General features: G+C 57.1%; 1 long non-coding RNA gene across 1 annotated transcript; it reads right to left on the bottom strand.

Annotated features, from left to right (window-relative positions):
• Positions 1-2,989: 2,989 nt before the first annotated feature.
• LOC147970778 (uncharacterized) lies at positions 2,990-20,602 on the bottom strand. The gene is made up of 2 exons (XR_015604279.1): positions 19,988-20,602; positions 2,990-3,287 (listed from the first exon to the last, which is right to left on the bottom strand). It is a non-coding gene; the product is annotated as an uncharacterized LOC147970778 (long non-coding RNA).
• Positions 20,603-20,944: the final 342 nt, after the last annotated feature.

The raw sequence follows: 20,944 nt of genomic DNA, 5'->3' as shown, positions 1-20,944 counted from the left end.
ATGTGAAGGTGTGGAGGTAGGTGAGGAGAAGGTCAAGGCCATCCGTGAGTGGATGCCTCCATAAAATTTAAGCCAAGTAAGAAGTTTTGTTGGCCTTGCTGGTTTCTACCGTCGGTTTGTGAAGGACTTCAGCACCATTGCTGCCCCAATGAATGAGCTAACCAAGAAAGATGTTCCCTTCAAGTGGGCAAATGCACAAGAGAAGGCCTTCCAAGAGCTGAAAGAAAAATTGACATCTGCACCATTGCTTGCACTACCTAACTTTGGTAAGACTTTTGAAATTGAATGTGATGCAAGTGGTGTTGGTATTGGAGGCGTACTAATGCAAGAAGGCAGGCCTATTGCATATTTTAGTGAGAAGCTAAGTGGTCCAACTCCAAATTATTTAGTTTATAACAAAGAATTATATGCACTTGTGAGATCGTTGGAAACATGGCAACATTATTTGTGGCCTAAAGAATTTGTGATACATTCTGACCATGAATCTTTAAAGCACCTTAGGGGTCAACAAAAACTGAACCGTAGACATGCAAAATGCAGTGAATTCGTAGAATCTTTTCCCTATATTGTCAAGTACAAGAAAGGAAAAGATAATGTTGTTATTGATGCTTTGTCTAGATGCCATATTTTACTCTCACAACTTGATACTAAAATTCTTGGGCTGCAAAGCATCAAAGAATTATATGCCAATGACCCATATTTTGCTAAATCACACTCAAAGTGTAGTGAGGGGAAAGGTTGGGAAAAATTTCACTTGCATGATGGATTCTTGTTTCGAGCTAACAAATTGTGCATCCCAGATTGCTTTGTTCGTTTGTTGCTTTTGCAGGAGGCTCATGCTGGTGGTCTCATGGGACATTTTGGAGAAAAGAAAACTGAGAGTGTGCTGATTGACCATTTCTTTTGGGCAAGGATGAGACGTGATGTTGTCCGCTACATACTACGTTGTGAGATTTGCCGCAAAGCTAAGTCGCGTTTAAACCCTCATGGACTTTATACGCCCTTATCCATTCCTAGTACACCTTGGGAAGAGATTTCTATGGATTTTGTTCTTGGATTACCACGCACTAAGAGGGGGAGTGATTCATTTTTTGTGTTGGTTGATAGGTTTAGCAAGATGGCCCATTTTATCCCGTGTCATAAGAGCGATGATGGTTCACACATTGCTGATTTGTTTTTCAGGGAAATCGTGCGGCTACATGGAGTACCACGCACTATTGTTTCACATCGTGACACCAAGTTTCTGAGCTATTTTTGGAAAACATTGTGGGCAAAGCTAGGGACAAAGCTTCTCTTTTCCACTACATGCCACCCACAAACGGATGGACAAACTGAAGTTGTCAACCGCACGCTATCCATGATGCTGAGAGTAGTTTTAAAGAAAAATTTGAAGATGTGGGAAGAATGTCTCCCCCATGTGGAGTTTGCATACAACAGGGCAGTACATTCGACCACTAAATTTTGTCCTTTTGAAATTGTTTATGGTTTCAAACCTGCTGCTCCCATAGATATTTTGCCTTTACCATTGCAGGAGCGAACCAATCTTGATGCAAGTAAGCGTGCTAACTTCGTGAACAAAATTCATCAGAAGACCAAGGAAAATATTGAGAAGATGACTGAACAATATGCAAAACGAGCAAACAAGGGAAGAAAGAAGGTGTTGTTTGAAGAAGGTGATCTTGTGTGGGTACACCTACGGAAGGATCGTTTCCCAAATCAACGCAAATGCAAGTTGCAGCCACGTGGAGATGGTCCATTCAAAGTTCTTGCAAAGATCAATGACAACGCCTACAAGATTGACCTTTCGATGGATTATGGTGTTAGTCCAACTTTCAGTGTGTCTGACCTCTCTCCATACTTTGGACCATCAGAGTCGAGGACGACTCCTCTTCAAGTGGGGGAGGATGACGAGGACACCACAACCATCGACAAGTCTCCAACAATTATAGGTCCAATCACAAGAAGTCGTGCCAAACAAATAAGTGACCAGGTGAACGCTAACTTAAGTTTACCTTGTAACCTTGATGACACAACTATGATTTCATCTCCATTGTTTTTGGTTGAACTTAGGTATAACATGGAAGCAATCCAACAACCTATGAGCTCTTGAAGCAACTGCTTTGGAGGAACAAGTTGCAAATGAAGCTAATGCTGTCAGTTTTTACCTCTCATGTTTTGGTGTGGCACACCAATTTTATGGAGATACGGGGCCATAGGGGTACATCAATAGAAGCTACATCAAATTATCTTTCCAATGCAAAAAACCTCACATCATTTGGAGTTGTGAGTCAAAAGTTCTAGTCATTCTCGTGGAAGGTGTACAGCCTGTCAAGACTTCGCGAATTTCCGAGGAGCTCTGCAACAACTCCCAAAGTTGACTGCTTATTCACCCAAGGAAGCCATGCAAACCTGCTTACTTTTGAAACCATTTTCACACCTAGCTAGGGGGGTTGTCCCTGCTATAAAACCCCATCTCCCCCATCCTCTAGAAAACCTTATGTCAAACCATTCAGCTACAAGCTTATGCAGCAAGACTGCTAGAGAGATATGAGAGATCTTGCTACCTTTGCTCTTGTGATTTCATTTGGATTCGCGAGAAGGAGCCTCAGGTTCCCCCTAGTTCGTGCTCTACGGTTCAGGCCGTTTTGTGTGGATTAGTCCCAGTTTGTGGTTCTACGATTGTTCGAACAGCGGGTTGGAGTTCTTGTAGCTTCGGTCAGCCATCCCCAACGTATGGGTTGCATCCAACCTTAGCAGGTATAAAGCTAGTTATCCCGGCTGCTTGCAGCTAGTTATCCCGATTCGATCCTATGACGTGAACATCGGGCCACCTTCGAGCGTGAACTCGTTCATCGGGTTCCCACCTATCACCAGCTCATCGAGCTCAAGAACACCTTGTGACACCCCCGATTTGACCGTACACCAATCATACACAAAAATGGGTACGATCAAGATCAAGGACTCACGGGAAGATATCACAAGACAACTCTAGACACAAATTAAAATAATACAAGCTTTATATTACAATCCAGGGGCCTCGAGGGCACGAATACATAAGCTCGAATACACAAGAGTCAGCGGAAGCAACAATATCTGAGTACAGACATGAGTTAGACAAGTTTGCGTTAAGAAGGCTAGCACAAAAGCAACAATGATCGAAAAGGCAAGGCCTCCAGCCTGGGAGCCTCCTAACTACTCCTGGTCGTCGGCGGCCTCCGAGTAGTAGTAGGCACCCTCGGGGTAGTAGCAGTCGTCAAAGGTGGCATCTGGCTCCTGGGCTCCGGCATCTGGTTGCATCAACCGGAAATAAGAAGAAAGGGGGAATGGGGGGAGCAAAGAAACCGTGAGTACTCATCCAAAGTACTCGGAAGCAAGGATCTACACTCCATATGCATCGGTATCAATGAAAAGGGTTGTAACTGTGCACTGGACTGCAGAATGCCAGAAGAGAAGGGGAAAGCCTAGCCTATCAAAGAGTAGCACCTTCTGCAAACCACCATCTTGCAGCAACAGGAGGGAGTAGAGTAGCATAAAGCAAAGTAGTACCAGTGTTATCAACCTCGGCGAGAGATCCTTTCTTGACTCCTTGCGAGAAAGCAATCCCAGAGCCATACTATGCAGTTTTCATCATAAACCAATTCTCATCACAAGTATCCAGTTCTAGTTGTATCGATCGGGATACAACTCCAAGTGTCCGTTATCGTAGGACAGGCTATCGATAGATGTTTTCTTCCCTGCAGGGGTGCACCAACTTACCCACCACGCTCGATTAACTCCGGCCGGACACACTGTCGGGTGGTAGGTGCGACATATGCCAACGGGTGGCTTATCATTGTGGGAGCCAGTAAGACGTCGCCGGTGCCTGGAAACAGGATGAGGTGAAGACATGCACGCCGGCGAATCTTACCCAGCTTCGGGGCTCTCCGTGGAGATAACGCCCCTACTGCTGCTCTGCGGGGTCTCCGCATGATCACTAGATGGACAAGTAGCTACACAATGCTCCTTGAGCTGTTCGGTGGGAGGAGGAAGAGGGGCACGGCTAGCTTGCTTCTTCTCCTTGTGAGGTGTCTAACACTAGCTGGGGGTCCAACCCTTTGCATGGGTGCCCCGGGGGGCTTATATAGGCCTAACCCCCGGGGGTACAATGGTAATCCGACTGGGCGCGGGGCCCAGCCATCTATGACTACGCTCGCCGGCTTCTGTGCCGACTGCTGGGGCCTGCCGGCTGGTGGGTCCCGCCGGCAGCCAACTCCTTGGCGACAGACAGGCCCCACTGCCAAGGGTCTTGTCGGTGGCTGGTTACTGTTGCCTCAACCTGATGACGAGGGCTTCGTCGAGGTAAGCATGGCTACAGTGCCGCCGTCCTGCGGGCGATCACTGTAGACTTACCGCGTCTTGTCTCCTTAATGCGGCGTCTTCTTCGAGGGGGGAAGCGAGCTGGCTGCGTGGAGCCGGCCCCGTCTCGGGCCGACTGGGGGAGGCCCGGCCGCCTTCGGGCGTCTCTCTGCCCGAAGGGGCCCACCGCCCGTGGGCCGCGCTGGCGGCCCGTCGTGGGTGACATCAGGGTCAACATGGCAACAGTGCCGCGCCGGACGGGTCATGGCCACTCCGTACGGCGCACTGTGCCAGGCGTGCTCCGTGATTCGGGGGTGGCATGCTTTACTGTAGCCACGTCCCATCTCATTGCCGCTAGGTGGATGCAAACTTTGAGGGTACGGTCTCGACCACTTTATGGGAGCCGGCTTCTTGGAGTCGGCCTCTTCGCGGCCGGCTTCTTAGAGTCGGCATCTTGGAGCCGGCTTCTTCGAGTCGGCCTCCCATGGCTTTCTTCATGAGGGGTAAAGCCGGGCCGCCTTCCGAAAGCAGGCCTGGGTGACAGCCAGCAAAGGGAAGGCGGCCCCATGTCTTGGATTCTGGAGAGCCGGACGGGCTCGTAATTTTTTCAGAAGGGCCAGGGGAAGCCGGCTAGGCTACCCATGGCTATTTACTCTGACAGTAGTCCCCGAAGCTGATCGAGCTTCGAGGCGGACAAAGGGACGAGAAGCCTAGTTAGCTTCCTACCCTGAAGAGCCGGCCTTGCTGGTGTATGCCGATTTCGGGGGGCCCTGCATCTTGCAGGCGGGCCACGTGGCAGTGAGACCCTGCCAGCGCACGCGCGCGATGGGACGCCGCCGTAGGCCCGGGCCCACCACTCCTAGGCCTCGGCCCGAACGCTGATCTTCTGCGGCCCAGGTGGACCGCTCGCCTTCCCGTGGCGATTTTATTTCACCGTTAGGGCGCAATAAACGCGTGACATGGGGGAGTGGGCACGATCGATCCCCACGTTTCCCCACGCCGCGCCTCCTCGGCTCCGCCACGCGAGCCTATAAATAGGGGGAGAAAGGGGAGAGACAGAGGTTCGCATGCTCTCTCTCGCTCCGCCCCTTCTCTCCCTCCTTTCTTCCTCTCGCGGCCGCCGCAGCCTCCCTTCTCAGCACCGCAGCGCCGCCACGTCGTCTTGCTCTCCATGGCGTTGTCGAGCTCGTGGGATGGCTCCAACGTCCATGAGGACCATGTTGCATTCCTCCGCCAGACTCGGCGCCTGCCCGACGCCAACCTCGTGTGGGTCCGCCTGGTGCCAGAGACGGAGATCTCGCCGGCACCGGAGGAGGGCGAGCGGGTCGTGTTCCACTCGCACTTCCTGCGCGGCTTCGGCCTTCTGGCGAGCGGATTCCTGCGCTCCTTCCTCGAGTTCTACAATCCTCAGACGCATCACCTCACGCCCAACGCGGTGACGCTGCTGTCGGCCTTTGTCTCTCTCTGCGAAGGTTTCCTGGGGCTGCTCCCCACGCTGGAGCTCTGGGGGGAATTCTTCCAGAGCAAACTCGGCACCGTTGTCGCAGGCGTGCCCGCCCCCTGCGGGGCCTTCATCGCCATGAGGAGGGCAGGCGAGAACAACCCATTCCAGCCAATCCCCCTGATCCAGTCGGTGAAGATCTGGCAGAAGTCGTACTTCTATGTGAAGAACGTCACCCAGCAAGGAGATCACGTCAACCTGCCGGCTTACGTAGCCGGCCCGCCGGCTGGGAGGCAGCCCTCATGGAGTTTCCGGTCCCGATCACTGTCTCAGGCCAGGAATGCTGCCGTCTCCCGGCTTCGGGTGATGATCCTGTCGGAAGGCCTGAGCGGGGCCGACTTGGTGGCCGCCTTCGTGGAGCGCCGGATATCTCCTCTCCAAAGCCGGCCCCACATGATGTGTCAGATGAGCGGCCGCTTCGATCCAAGCCGGCTGAGCACTAGGGAGATGCCTCATGCGGAGGTGTCGTATATGGTAAATTATCTCTCCAATTGCAAGCTCGCCGAGGACTGGCGATACGGCAAGGCGCCGTATTCTCACGCCAACCCTCCGCCCGTGGTAAGCTTTCCTCTCTTTCTTCTTTCTGTTGGTAGCCGGCTTTATGATGGCCGGCTTCTGATTGGTTGGTTCTTCTTAGCAGAACCCCCTTCTTCCGCCGACGACCGGGGCAGCAGGGATAGAGCGCGAGTACGCCCCCGACCGCACGGCGGACGACGTCAACGACCCGGATTTGGGGGCGGCCGCCATGGAAGACGCCGTCGTGGGGGACGACGCCGAGCCCAGAGGCACAAGGCTCACCGCCAGCTTTGAGGACTGGCCGGATGACGCCGAAGCCGATGTCGCCCCGCGTCGCCAGCCGGCGGCCGACCATCAAGGCACGGGCTCGTCCACCATGCCGGCTGCTAGCGGCGGCGCACAGAAGCGCCGGGCCGCGTCAATCCTCTTCGGCAGTCTGCCGAAGAAGTCCAAAGCCTCCACCGCGGCGACCAAACGAGACGAGGCGGCCGCGAAAGTGGCCCGCTTCCGCAAGGCGGTGAAGCAGCCTCAGGCGGTCTCAGCGTAAGTCGTCGACTGCCTTGTCGCATGCTTTTCATCGTTCTCTCTTGTTCGAACATTCTTCCTAACCTTTTCCCGCTCGCTGGACAGGGCGCCGCTTTCCCTTGAGCGGGGTCCGGGCGGCTCCGTGGTTGGGCCGACTGGAGGGTCTTCGGGCTCCCGCCGCGTGGACCCCCGCGCTGACCACAGGGAGGCCATGGAGCGGAACGCCCGTGAGGCGCGGGAGGAGCGTGAGGCAGCGGAAAAAGCGGCCGCCCAGGCAGCGAGGGAGCAGGCCGGCGCGGCAGCCAAGGCCCAGGCGGCGAGGGAGCAGGCCGGCGCGGCAGCCAAGGCCCAGGCGGAGGCGGCGACCGCGGAAACGGAGGCGGAGGGTTCGCGTAACCAGCCTCCGCTGCTCGCCATTCCCCTCCGAGCCGTGGCCCCCGACACCCCATTGCCCCTGGCGGAGGAAATCGTCCAAGACCCGCCGCTGATGGAGAGGAGGGAGGACCTCGAGGCCTTCGTGGGGAGAGCGCCGCCGGCAGCGCCAACCGGAGCGGGCCAAGGCGGCCAATTGTCAGCGACGCCAGAGGAGCCGGCCGGGGGTGAGCCGGAGGACGGAGCCGGCTTCGAGGTGCAGCCGGTGACGCGTCAGCGCGCAGGGGGAGGCGCCGCTCCACCGGAGTCGCGCCGAGCTGCGGGCGCCGGCCATTCGGCGGAGGCTCTGGAGGCGGCCAGCACCGCCACGTCCGAGTGGACTCCCAGCGGGGGGACTGGCGAGCTGAATGTGGCGGCTCAAGAGGTCCGGAGTCGGCTTCAAGCTCAGGCCGCCCTGCTGCAGCAGTACACCCATGAGTTCCTGTCGACGCGGGCCATCATCCGGGTGAGTCTTTCATTCTGGGCCGCTTTGGTCTCTTGATTTCTTCCGTGGGGGCGCGTCAGCGCACCCACTGGGTGTAGTCCCCGAGATTCGGGCCGACTGCTGAGCAGTTGGGTCGGATCTTTCTTGACGACTGCCTTATTTTTGCTTCCTGTCTGAACTTCCAGGAATATCATAACTCCCGTGTTGCCGCCTTCAACTCCCAGGCTCAGGAGTTGAGTCGGAAGACCGACGACCTGGTCGACAGCCGAAGTAAGTGCTTGATCTTGTCTGTCTCCTGTGGGGGCGCGTCAGCGCACCCACTGGGTGTAGTCCCCGAGATTCGGGCCGACTGCTGAGCAGTCGGGTCGGATCTTCCTTGACGACTTTTTCCTTATTGGTTTTTTCTTTCGTGCTTTCAGGGGCCAACGCCGACTTGAGGAGGGAGCTCAGCGAAGCACAGGCCGCCCTTCGTACCAAGGACGTTGAGTACGCTGCCTTGGTCCAGGAGTGGGACCGCCTGGCCAAGAAGCTGGCTGACCAGGAGGAGAGCCACAAGGCGGCCCTGCAGGAAGCGCAGGATAGCGAGGCCGCCCTGAAGGCAGAGTTTGAGACCGAGGCGGCGAGCTGGGCCGAGACCCAGCGAGCGCTGGATGAAGGCTTCGGCCGCATCGAGGACTTGATTGACGGTAAGCCGGCTTCCTCACTCCTCTCCTGCCCCTTGCCGCCTGGGTTTTGGTTTGACTTGTGCTGCTTCCTATTTTCTTGTGCAGACTACTTTCCCGGCTACTCCGCCCTCGCCGCCCAAACCATCGAGGCCCATCGCGAGGGGCGCCGTCAGGCGGGGGTCAACATCGCGTCGGACGCGAATCGGACGCTTGAGGAGCAGCTCTTGGCTGTCCAAGCGCGGCTGCAGCCGGCTCACCGGATGCTTTGTCGGCTCCAACGTGCCGGGGCGCAGGTGTTGGCCGCTCTCTGGCCCGGCGAGGCGATCCCCCGCACCCCAAGCCGGACTGCCGACTGGTTGGAGGTCGCAGTCGGTCGCTTTGAAGCTTGGAAGGCGTCGGCGGCCCGTCTTGGAGTCGGACGGGCGTTGGAGTTCGTTCGAGCTTGGTACCCAGGGCTGAACCTGGACCAGCTGCGCACTTGGCGGCTGGAGGCCGACGCGGAGCTGGAGGAGGTGCGGCCGGCTATCGCCAGCGTGCTTCGATGATCGCCGAGTGCACCGACATCAGCGTTTTTGCACCTAAGATCAATGATGACGGTGTTGCCCAGCCAGAGGAGTGGTTCGGGCAGAACCCGGCGATGGGCGAGGACTCGGCAGAGGAGATCGCCTCCAGCGATGAGGGCGAGGATGACGGAGAAGAGGACGATGAAGACGTCGAGCTGGCTGGTGGAACAACCGGCCGGCCTCAGGCTGACCGTGCCTCCAGCAACGAGGCGCGTGGAAGCGTGCCCTCTGCGGGAGGCGGTGATCAAGCCGAGGTTCGCCAGCCGGCCACTCCTTCAGCTGGCACAACCGTCTCCGCCGACCAGCCCGGCTCGTCGGTCGCTCCGCCAGCTTGACCTGTCGTCCTTATTTTTCCTGCTTGTTGCCTTTTGAACAATCTTTATTAAGCTTTCGCAGTTCCACCCACCGGGGGTGTATCCAAACTATGTTGAATGCTGGCCTCTTGGAGGTCTTTTATGTAAATATTATTATCTGCATGCTTGGTTTCCATTCGCGTATGCTTTTTATCCTTAGGCTTTTTCCTTTGCCGCCTTCCCTCTTTGGGGAGGCAAGTACTCGAGCTTTCTTGGATTGAAGTGAAGTGAATGGAAACTGGCCGGCCGGCTACTCTGGTAGTCGGTCGGTGGTAGGCGGCAAACCGGCTTTCGTTATATTAGTCTGTTGGTCCCTGGCCATTTTTCGTGTGGGCATCCTTTTCTGCTTTTGACTCTTGCCAGCTGGACAGCCGGTTCTTCGAACTGTGACTTTGGCAAGAGCTAAGCCTGGGTGTCGGCACACTACTTGTCTGACCGCGGGTAGGACTTCTAATATAACTCCAGTCGGCCAGTCCCCGGGCCGACTAGTCGAACCCGGTGCCGTACGGAACAAGTAAATGAAATGACAAGGTCATAAGCATGGTACTTTTCATTCATAGATAAAAGATGGCAGTCCCCGAGCCCTCCCCGGGGGGCCTATTGTCTCGTACTTAGTACAAAAGTTAGCGTGATACATACTGCGTTTCAACTGTAAAATCTTCGGAGGAGGTTGGCGTTCCATGGTCATTCCGACTCCTTGCCGGAGTCGTCTCTCTTTCGTGCCTTCGGCTTCTGCGCGTCGATGGGGTAGTAGGAGTCGTTGCCTAGAGCTCTGCTGATGACGAAGGGGCCCTCCCAAGGGGCCGAGAGCTTGTGCTGACCGGCTATTCGCTGGATCAGCCGGAGCACAAGATCGCCCTCTTGGAAAGATCTTGGCCTGACCTTCCGACTGTGGTAGTGGCGCAAACCCTGCTGGTAGATGGTTGACCGGCTGAGGGCTAACAGCCGGCCTTCTTCTAGCAGGTCGACGCCGTCTTCTCGTGCTTCCTTGGCCTCTGCCTCCGTGTACATGGTTACCCGAGGCGAGTCGAACTCGATGTCGGTTGGGATGACCGCCTCGGCACCGTACACGAGGAAGAAAGGAGTGAAGCCGGTTGACTTGTTTGGGGTAGTGCGCAGACTCCAAAGGACAGCCGGCAGCTCATCGAGCCAACAGCCGGCTGAACGCTCCAGTGGAACGACCAGTCGGGGCTTGATGCCGGAGAGGATGAGGCCGTTGGCTCGCTCGACCTGGCCGTTTGACTACGGGTGGGCGACGGACGCTAAGTCCAGCCGGATACCTTGGGCTGCGCAGAAACGTGCCAAGGCTCCTTTGGCAAAATTCGTGCCATTGTCGGTGATGATGCTGTGTGGCACGCCGTACCGAGTTGTTATGTCTGCGATGAATGTCACAGCAGTCGGCCCATTCAGCTTCTTGATCGGCTTTGCCTCAATCCACTTGGTGAATTTTTCCACGGCGACGAGCAAATGCGTCATGCCGCCGCGCGCCGTCTTGAATGGGCCCACCATGTCCAGTCCCCAAACGGCGAAGGGCCAGGAGAGGGGAATGGTCTTGAGTGCCGAAGCCGGCATGTGTTGCTTGGAGCTGAAGAGTTGGCATCCTTTGGAACATTTAACTAATTCTTTGGCGTCATCCAAAGCAGTCGCCCAGAAGAAACCATGGCGGAAAGCTTTGGCGACGAGCGATCTTGAAGCCGCATGGTGGCCGCATTCTCCTTGGTGAATGTTTCTGAGGATTGCAATGCCCTTCTCTTGCTCGACGCACCGTTGGAGGACTCCAGTGACACTGCGCTTGACGAGTTCTCTGTTGATTTGTGTATGCTCCGGCTCGACGGTGGACTTGTCTTGCCTCTGTTTCGTCAGCCGGCAAATCTTGGTTTACTAGGAAGTTGAGGATGGACTGAGCCCATGACGGAGCCGCGACTTCTTCCACTGCCAATGTGGCTACTGCCACCAGGGTGGACGGGCTGGGTGGTGAAATGCTGGAGTCGGCCGCCGGCTGTTGTGTTGGTGCAGTCCCCGGGCCGGCTACTGCAGTCCCCGAGCCGGGTGTGGCAGTCCCCGAGCCGGTTGCCGAAGTCCCCGGGCCGACTACTGAAGTCCCGGGGCCGCCTGCTTGGCTCTTCGAGCCGGACTCGGCCGCGTCGGGGTCGGGCGGTACGAAGATGGAATCGGACTCTGGAGACGGCTTGATGGACGGCTTGAGGAGGCGTTGTAGAGCGACGCCGGTTGGTATTGCTTGCCGAGTGGAGCCTATTCGAGCCAGGGCGTCGGTTGGCTCGTTGTCGGCTCGCGGTACGTGGAGGAACTCGCATCCTTCAAAGTATCCGCTGAGTTGTTGAACCAGGAAGCGGTAGCTTGCCATATTTGCGTCCTTGGCGTCCCAGTCACCGGATGATTGCTGAACCACCAGGTCTGAGTCGCCATAACATAGGATCCGGTGGATGCCAAGTTCCTTGGTAAGCCGGAGCCCGTGTATGAGTGCCTCGTACTCGGCTACATTGTTGGAGGCGGCAAAGTGAATCTGCAGCGTGTATCTGAGCTTGTCGCCTTTGGGAGAGGTAAGGACGACGCCGGCTCCCAAGCCGGTGCGCATCTTGGACCCGTCGAAGTGCATGCGCCAATGGGTGGAGTCGGGAGCCGGCGGCAGGTACTGGGTCTCGGCCCAGTCAACGAGGAAGTCGGCCAGTGCTTGGGACTTGATGGCGGTGCGGGGCTGGTAGATGATTGTGTAAGGGGCCAGCTCGATGGCCCATTTCGCCACCCGGCCGGATGCGTCCCGGCTGCCTATGATCTCGGCCAGTGGGGCGGTGCATACGACCGTGACGGGGTGCTCTTGAAAGTAGGGCTTCAGCTTCTTGGCGGTGAAGTACACGCCGTAACACATCTTCTGGTAGTGCGGGTAGTTCTGCTTTGAAGCGGACAGCACCTCGCTCAAATACTACCCCGGCCTCTGGACCGGCTGGGCTCGGCCTTCTTCTGGGCGTTGGACTATGATGACGGTGCTGACCACCCGGCTGGTCGCGGCAATGTAAAGGAGCATGGGATCTTTCTCAGTCGACGCTGCTAGGACAGGCGGCGTGGCCAGCATCTTCTTCTGCTCGTGAAAAGCTTGGTCGGCCTAGTCGTTCCACTCGAAGTGGGTGCTCTTATTCATGAGGCGGTAGAGGGGGAGAGCTTTCTCTCTGAGCCGGCTGATGAAGCGGTTCAAGGAGGCCAAGCATCCGGTGAACTTTTGGATGTCTCGAAGCTTGGTGGGGATCGCCATTCTCTCGATGGCCTTGATCTTCACCGGGTTGCATTCGATGCCGCGTTCGGAGACCAGGAAGCCTAGGAGCTAGCCGGCTGGCACTCCGAACACGCATTTCTCGGGGTTGAGCTTGATTTGGAACCGGCGTAGGTTCTCAAATGTTTCTTTGAGGTCATCCAGCAGGGTGCCGCGCTTCTCCGTCTTCACCACAATGTCGTCCACATAAACGTGAGCGTTTCTGCTGAGTTGCTTGAGGAGGCACTTCTGCATGCAACGCTGAAAAGTGGCACCGGCATTTCTCAAGCCGAATGTCATAGTCAGGTAGCAGAAGGCTCCAAATGGCGTGATGAAGGCGGTCTTCAGGCGGTCGTCCGGATCTAGCTTTATCTAGTGATATCCTGAGTAAGCATCCAAGAAACTCAACAGCTCGCATCCGGCCGTGGAGTCTATCACTTGGTCAATCCTCGGCAGGGCAAAGGGATCTTTAGGGCAGGCCTTGTTGAGGCTTGTGTAGTCTATACACATGCGCCACTTGTTGTTCTTCTTTAACACGAGGACTGGGTTGGCAAGCCACTCTGGAAAGAAGACTTCCATAATGAAGCCGGCTGCCAGAAGCTGGGCTATCTCCTCCCCTACGATCCTTCTCTTTTCCTCTGAAAGTCGGCGGAGGGGCTGCTTGACTGGTTTCGCGTCTTTTCGGACGTTTAGTTTCTGCTCGGCGAATTCCTTCGGAACACCCGGCATGTCCTTGGGGGACCATGCAAAGATGTCCCGATTCTCACAGAGGAAATCGGCGAGCTCGCCTTCCTATTTGCTGTTCAGGCTTGCCCTGATGACGGCAAACCTCTCGGGGTGCTCGGGGTCAAGGGGTATCTTCTTGGTTTCTTTGGCCGGCTGGAAAGATCCTTGGGCATCATACTCCTTGGGGTCGGAGGACTGGTTTGGCTGCTTGCTGGCCAAGGCCACGACCCGGTCTAACATCTTCTTCTCTTCGGCAATCACAAGGGACTCGGCCAGCCGGCTGCTGGCGGTAGCGCACTCGGAAGACTTCTTGTAATCGCCGGCTACGGTGATGACGCCTTTGGTGCTTGGTATCTTCATCTTGAGGTACGCATAGTGGGGAACTGCCATGAATTTGGCCAAGGCGGGTCGGCCAAGCAACGCATGGTAAGGGCTCTCCAGGTCCACCACTTCAAACCAGATTGCTTCCCGGCGGAAATGCTCCTTGTCCCCAAAAAGTACATCAATCTTGATCTTGCCAATGGGGGCGCAGGATAAGCCGGGTACGATGCCATGATACACTGTCCGAGTCAGCATGAGCTGCTTCGTCTTGACATTTAGCTTCTCCAGGGTGTCACGGTACAGGATGTTGATGCTGCTCCCGCCGTCTATCAGCACGCGAGAGAAGCGGGCAGCGCATCTGTCCGTCGCGAGGGTGGCTTCCAGGACCAAAGCATAAGAGCCGGGAGACGGCATCACTTCTGGATGGTCGGCCCGGCTCCAGCTGATGGGCTTTTCTGACCAATGCATATGTCCGGCGGGGTTGGTAGCGACCACGCTGACTTTCTGGTGCTCTCGGCGTTTGCCGCGCCGGTCTTCGAGCTAGCTTGTAAAGACGATGTAGGTTGCTTGCTCGTCAAGGAATTCGTCATGCACGGCTCCGACTGCGGGCCGAGCGGCCGGAGGCGGAGGCGGCGGGCCGGCAGGTGGAGGCGGCGCGAGCCCCTCTCCTTTAGAGATTCGGGTGAGCCAATGGCACTTCCGGGTTGTGTGGTTGGACGGCTTCGCGCCGCTATGGAATTTTCACGGGGCGTCGAGAGTTTGCTCGTAGGAGAAAGCCGGTTGCCAAGCCGGCCGGCTGCCCTTGGGCTTCTTGGGCGCGGGTCGCCCTTCAGGCGGCGCGTCTTTGACCGTGGCCACCTGCCGACTAACGGGAGGCGGCGCAGGGCCCTTGCGCTTGTGGTCGTTCGGGTGTGGGCGTCGGCCGGAATCCCCCGCCGGCGTCTTGGGCGCCGGGTTGAGTACTTTCCCGGACGCATCTACCCGAAGCTCGGTCTTCATCGAAGTGTCAGCGGTGGCGTATTTGTCGGCTATGTCCAGAAGCTCATCGAGGGTAGTCGGCTCGTCGCAGAGGAGCTTGTGCTTGAGGAGGGTACCTTCTCGGCACCTGGCAGTGAAGTATTCGATGGCTTGCACCTCGTGCACCCCCTCGCAGGAATTGCGGAGCTCAGCCCAACGCGTGAGGTAGTCGCGGGTGGACTCGGCTGGGCCCTGTACGCACAGGGAGAGCTGCCTGGGCTTGGGGGCCCGCTTGTAGGTGTTGGTGAAGTTGCGGATGAAAGCTTCGGTGAAATCTAGCCAGCTGTTGATGCTGAGAGGCTTGAGGCTGTTGAGCCAGGTCCGCACCGTGCCTTGCAGCATGAGGGGCACGTACTTCACGGCAACGCGCCGGTTGCCGTTGGCTATGCTGACCGCTGTGGAGTAGTCGATCAACCAATCTTCCGGCTTCACGGAGCCGTTGTACTTGGGCGTGTCTCTTGGGAGCGAGAACCCTTTGGGGAAAGGCTCGTCGCGGATGCGGGGGCCGAAACAAGGCGGGCCGACATTGTCTTCTTCTTCCAGCGCCAGGGATCGCGCCAGGCGGTCAATCCGATGGCGGGCATCGTTCTCGCCGACTCCTTCGCGGCGACCTAGTCGGCCGCTGAGAGTCGGGTGCGCCACTGGCGGCGGGGTGGGATATCTCTCTCCACGGGGTCGAGGCGGAGGCGGGTTGCCCCGCCATTCCATGGCTCGGGGATGGCCGTCCGCGTCTCGCTCGATGGAGATCCGGATCCGGCTTCGGCTGGCCGCCGGCTCTTTCTCGCGCCGCGCGCGGGCGTTGCTCGTAGTCGGTGTCCGGGATGTCGCACCGTGATCTTGGCGCGGGGGAGGGCTTCCCGCGCGGGCGTCGGCTTCGTGCCGCCGTGCGGCCGCGTCAATCAGTTGCTGGATGCGCCGGGTCATGTGGGGGAGGTCTTCGGCCTCCAAGACGTCCAACTCGTCTACGGCCGCCTGGGCAGCACGCAAGTTCTCGAGCGGAGTGGCATAGACCGGGCGGTCGACCCCCAGCGTGTCGGCGATGACGGCGCCGCGTTGCTTGACAAGGCCGGCCCGGCTTGGCCCGCCCGGGGCCGGCGTGCCGAAGGCGGCGCGGTCAGCTTCGCGCTGGTAGGCCTCTGTGAGGCGTCTCACGGAAGCCAGCCTCCGGCCCTCTGCAAGGAGGGTGAGGCGGTGTGCCTCCAGTGCTTCGTCGTCGGTATTAGCCGGGAGGGGATGGACAAGTCGTGGGCCGCCGCGTGCAGGGCGTCGTGGGCGCTCTCGTCGGCCGGGCCGCCGTGGCCGACGACCATCACTTCGGTGGTGACAGTATCGCGGCCGTCGGTCCGAGGAAGCGGGTCATTGTAGATCGCGACGTTGGTGGGGAAGGTGTCAAAGGAGGCCGTGTTGGAGTCGACAGGCATCGGGTCGGTGGAGCCAACCGACTCCAGATCCACATCGGGCTCGCTGGAGACATGGAGCTGGCCGAGGAGGTTGGTGAGGTGGTCGGTGCCTGCATCGGAGGCGAGCTCGTCGGAGATGAGGGTTTCGTCGAGGAGATTGGCGAGGCTACTCGCCGCGCAGATGCTGGTGACGCCTTGCAGCGCGTCGTGGCAAGCGCCATCGGGCGTGCCGGGCTGGCTACGCTCGTTGGGGAGGAAGAGGGTTCCCGTCCAGAGCAGGTCTCCGGACGACAGTGCACCTGGCCCCAAGGTGGGCGCCAAGTGTCGGGTGGTAGGTGCGACATATGCCAACGGGTGGCTTATCATTGTGGGAGCCAGTAAGACGTCGCCGGTGCCTGGAAACGGGATGATGCGAAGACATGCACGCCGGCGAATCTTACCCAGCTTCGGGGCTCTCCGTGGAGATAACGCCCCTACTGCTGCTCTGCGGGGTCTCCGCATGATCACTAGATGGACAAATAGCTACACAATGCTCCTTGAGCTGTTCGGTGGGAGGAGGAAGAGGGGCACGGCTAGCTTGCTTCCTCTCCTTATGAGGTGTCTAACACTAGCTGGGGGTCCAACCCTTTCCATGGGTGCCCCGGGGGGTTTATACAGGCCTACCCCCCGGGGGTACAATGGTAATCCGACTGGGAGCAGGGCCCAGCCGTCTGTGACTACGCTCGCCGGCTTCTGTGCCGACTGCTGGGGCCCGCCGGCTGGTGGGTCCCGCCGGCTGCCAACTCCTTGGCGACAGACAGGCCCCACTGCCAAGGGTCTTGTCGTGGCTGGTTACTGTTGCCTCAACCTGATGACGAGGGCTTCGTCGAGGTAAGCCGTCCGCGGGCGATCACTGTAGACTTACCGCGTCTTGTCTCCTTAATGGGGCCTCTTCTTCGAGGGGGGAAGCGAGCCGGCTACGGGGAGCCGGCCCCGTCTCGGGCCAACTGGGGGAGGCCCGGCCGCCTTCGGGCGTCTCTCTACCTGAAGGGGCCCACCTCCCGTGGGCCGCGCTGGCGGCTCGTCGTGTGTGACATCAGGGTCAACATGGCAACAGTACCGCGCCGGACGGGTCATGGCCACTCCGTACGGCGCACTGTGCCAGGCGTGCTCCGTGATTGGGGGGTGGCATGCTTTACTCTAGCCACGCCCCGTCTCATCGCCGCTAGGTGGATGCAAACTTTGAGGGTACGGTCTCGACCGCTTTATGGGAGCCGGCTTCTTGGAGTCGGCCTCCTCGCGGCCGGCTTCTTAGAGTCGGCATCTTGGAGCCGGCTTCTTAGAGTCGGCCTCCCATGGCTTTCTTCATGAGGGGTAAAGTCGGGCCGCCTTCCAAAAGCCGGCCTGGGTGACAGCCAGCAAAGGGAAGGCGGCCCCATGTCTTGGATTCTGGAGAGCCGGACGGGCTCGTAATTTTTTCAGAAGGGCCAGGGAAAGCCGGCTAGGCTACCCATGGCTATTTACTCCGACACACACTTTCCTGGGTCATGCCCGGCCTCGGCCAAACAATACGCCGCAACCCGACCTAGGCTTAATAGAGAGGTCAAGCACGTCGGACTAAATCTATGCCTCCAGGGGTCATGGGCCATCTCCCCGGGAACTCCTGCACGTTGCGAACGCAGCCGGTGAGCAGACCTAGCTACCTCCTTTAAAAAGGCAGGTGCTTACGCGGTCCAACCCGGCGCGCGCCGCTCAATCGCTGACGTCTATTAAGCTTTGGCTGATGCATACGACGCAGAACGCCCATAATATGCCCACGTGATGGTTAGTGCTATCAGGCCAGAGGCCCCTCAGATCAAATATCCAAATTGTAGTGGATTAGGAACGCGCGGTAACAAGCAGAGACTCAAGAAAGATGTGACCCCGTCGCCCCATCTCAAGGACATGCGGCAAGGGCTAAGAATGCCCGGCCACGCCTCGTAATTATCTCGCGGGCCCCCCCAGGTCAACCCGACTCCACATCACTCGCAATTAAGCTCGTGCGGGTACCCCTCAGGGCCGACCCGTCTTTCCAAGCATCGGTTGTAAACTCCAAGTATCCGTGTGTCCAAACATCAAGGGGAAAACCCGAGGAATCACCCCCGGTGAATTCCACTTGATGTAATCATCAAGGTGAACGTAAGAGGAACCACCCCCGAGGTTCAGTCTTGAGGGGTTGCACGACAGAGTCGTATCGGAAGTGGTTAAGGCGGAGTCATCCTCGATGACCACGACCGAATATCTACACTACAGGGTTAACATCAGAAGTGCTGTAGAGGTCTCACCCTCGGTACTCGATAGTAACCAAGTAGTGTCGAGCAACTAAGAGGAAAGTGATGTGCGATGCCGGGGCCTGGTCTTCGGTCCCGTTGATCGGGTCTTCAATGATGAAGCAGGGGCAACGAGGACGAGGTGGGGGTCATTGATGGATCACTAACCAACCTATACTAAGCAGTTTAGGATAAGCAGGTAAGGTACAATGAGCAGGTTCCAAAAGCAGGCTATGCATCAGAATAGGAGCAAATAATAAAAGTAGCAAAATCTAATGCAAGCATGAGAGAATGGAATGGGCGATATCGGGATGATCAAAGGGGGGGCTTGCCTGGTTGCTCAGACAAGAAGGAGGGGTCGTCAGTGATGTAGTTGATCATAGCGGTATCGGCAACCGCCACGGGGACTACCGAAGAGAAGAGGGGGGAGAAAGAGTAAATACATAGCAAGCAAGTGCATATCAGGACAACATGCATAGCGAGATGTGTTCTAACGCGGTCCTAGACGTTATAGGTGAAGGGGCAATTTAACCGAGAAGGTGTTCCTGGTTCCGGACCTGTGTCAAACAGATGACCAGAGGGGGAATGTTCCATGTTCATCATGCTAGGGGCATGTGACAGATGAACGGACCGCGTATTCGGATTCGTTGGATTTTTCTGAGCAACTTTCATCTATACAACTTTTTCATCCGAACTACGGTTATTTTCTATGATTTTCAAGGTTTTCACAATATTCTGAAATTATTATTAATTATTTAATTTCGAATTAAATTGAACAAAAGCTAAGTGTACACAGGAATTCGTGCCTAGTGTGTAAGAAAAGTGGGGCAGTGTACAGAGTTGACCCGGTCAACATTGACCCGTCAAAGTGAACAGTACAGGGTCCCACATGTTAGTGTTTTAATAAATTCTAAAGGATTTATTTAATCTAATTAGAAGGGACCCACTTGTCATTTGCTAACAGGCTTAAATAGCATTGAGTTAATACTAAACTAAACCTACTACTACTGCTAGCAAGCAAGGGTCGGTTGTACGTGCGAGAGACACAGCCAGCGCTGTGCTCACACACGCACACGGGCACGGCGGCCAGAGTCCGCCGGCGCTGGGTGGGAGCAACAGCCGTTGGATAGCGCAGGGAGCGGCGGCCGGGAGCGCGCGGACATCGGCGGCGACGATGCAGCAGACGGGAGTTGCAGCAGTAAGTAGCAGAGCAAGGCGGAAGCAGCGGCGGCAGCAGAAACAGAGCAGCAGCGAGGAGACGCGACGCCACGACAATACAGGGAGCAGCAGAACAACGGCAGGGCGGCGGGCGACTGCGGAGCGGCACGTGTGGGCGTGCAGCCGAGCGAGCCAGCGCGCCGAGGCGCAGTGGACACGGGACTGGGCGCGCTGCGTGAGGTGGCTGGGAGCAAGCGACGACGGACGTGTCAGCGGCAGTCGGAGGTGAGGCCGGGGCGAGGCGCACGCGAGTGGGCGCGGGAGGCCGCGGCGAGCGGACGTGCGAGCGAGCGCGGGGGCGGCTGCAGGGGAGCGAGTGAGTGGGCCGCCACGACGGGTTGTGAGGAGTGGAGGCGGACGGACGCGACCACGGCGGTGAGGCGGCATTATACAACGCAAATCAAGGTCGGTGCGAGGGGGAACGGAGGGGAGGCTCACCTCGGAGCTCGAGATGGCTCGGTGAGCGGCTTAGGAGCAGCAGAGGCATTGGATTCGGTGCGAAACTTTGGCGACCGAAGCGGGAAGAAGCGGACGATCCCGAAGCTTGACGGTGCCCCGGTTGAATCTGGTGGCCGTAGTCGAAGTAGACGAGGCCGTCGCATCTCCTGGCAAAGTTTCAGCCGGTGGGGACGACGGTGGCCACGACGACGATGGCGATGCGGTGACGGCTACGTTCGGTTGCGAGTTCTAGGTCGAACAAGGAAAGGGGGAGATAGAATTAGGATCTAGGGTTTCGGCCGAGGCGTGCCGCAGTGTTTTGTAGAGCATCGGGCTGTGCTGGATGGCCGCCACGCACGGCATGGCGCGGCCATGCCGGTGGATGGCCGCCACGATTCCCCCGCCTCCTGTAGCGAGGTTGGGGATGAGGTGGAGGTGGGCTGGGCCTTCCCTTTTGCAAGATGGTCCATAGTGCCAGTAGATTAGGTCCTCTATATCCTCTTTCTCTTTTCTCTTTTCTTTACATTTCTACCACTGTTTTCTATTTAGCTGCTATAGCAAATGAATTTAGTTGAGCTAGAAACTTGGCAAAAAAATTCAGGCGCAATATCTTGGAGCGGCACATAATGTTTTGAGTCATTTGGGAACTCATAATTAATTGTTTAGTTTGAAAAGGTTACGTTTGTTGGAGTTGGACCACTTTATATTTTATTAGGGATTAATTGGTGAGTCAAATGCTGTCGGTTTCAACATGACAAATGATCAGGGGAATTTGTAGAATAATGCGAACATTTTATTTTGCATATTTGAGAAGTTTGAAATTTGACTTTAATTTGAATTTAAAATTTGGACTGGATTTGAATCAAAGTGATATTAGCAACAGTAACAATGATGACAAGGCATCATTAGAACGAGATTACTGTAGCTGAACTATAGGGGTGTTACAAATCTCCTCCA

The sequence above is a fragment of the Triticum urartu genome, chromosome 5A (assembly GCF_056163025.1).
Source record: "Triticum urartu cultivar PI428250 chromosome 5A, HENAU_Tu73, whole genome shotgun sequence".
In the NCBI taxonomy this organism is placed as follows: Eukaryota; Viridiplantae; Streptophyta; class Magnoliopsida; order Poales; family Poaceae; genus Triticum; species Triticum urartu.
The sequence above is the reverse complement of the archived record's forward strand: the minus strand, read 5'-3'. Positions and strand labels throughout refer to the sequence as shown.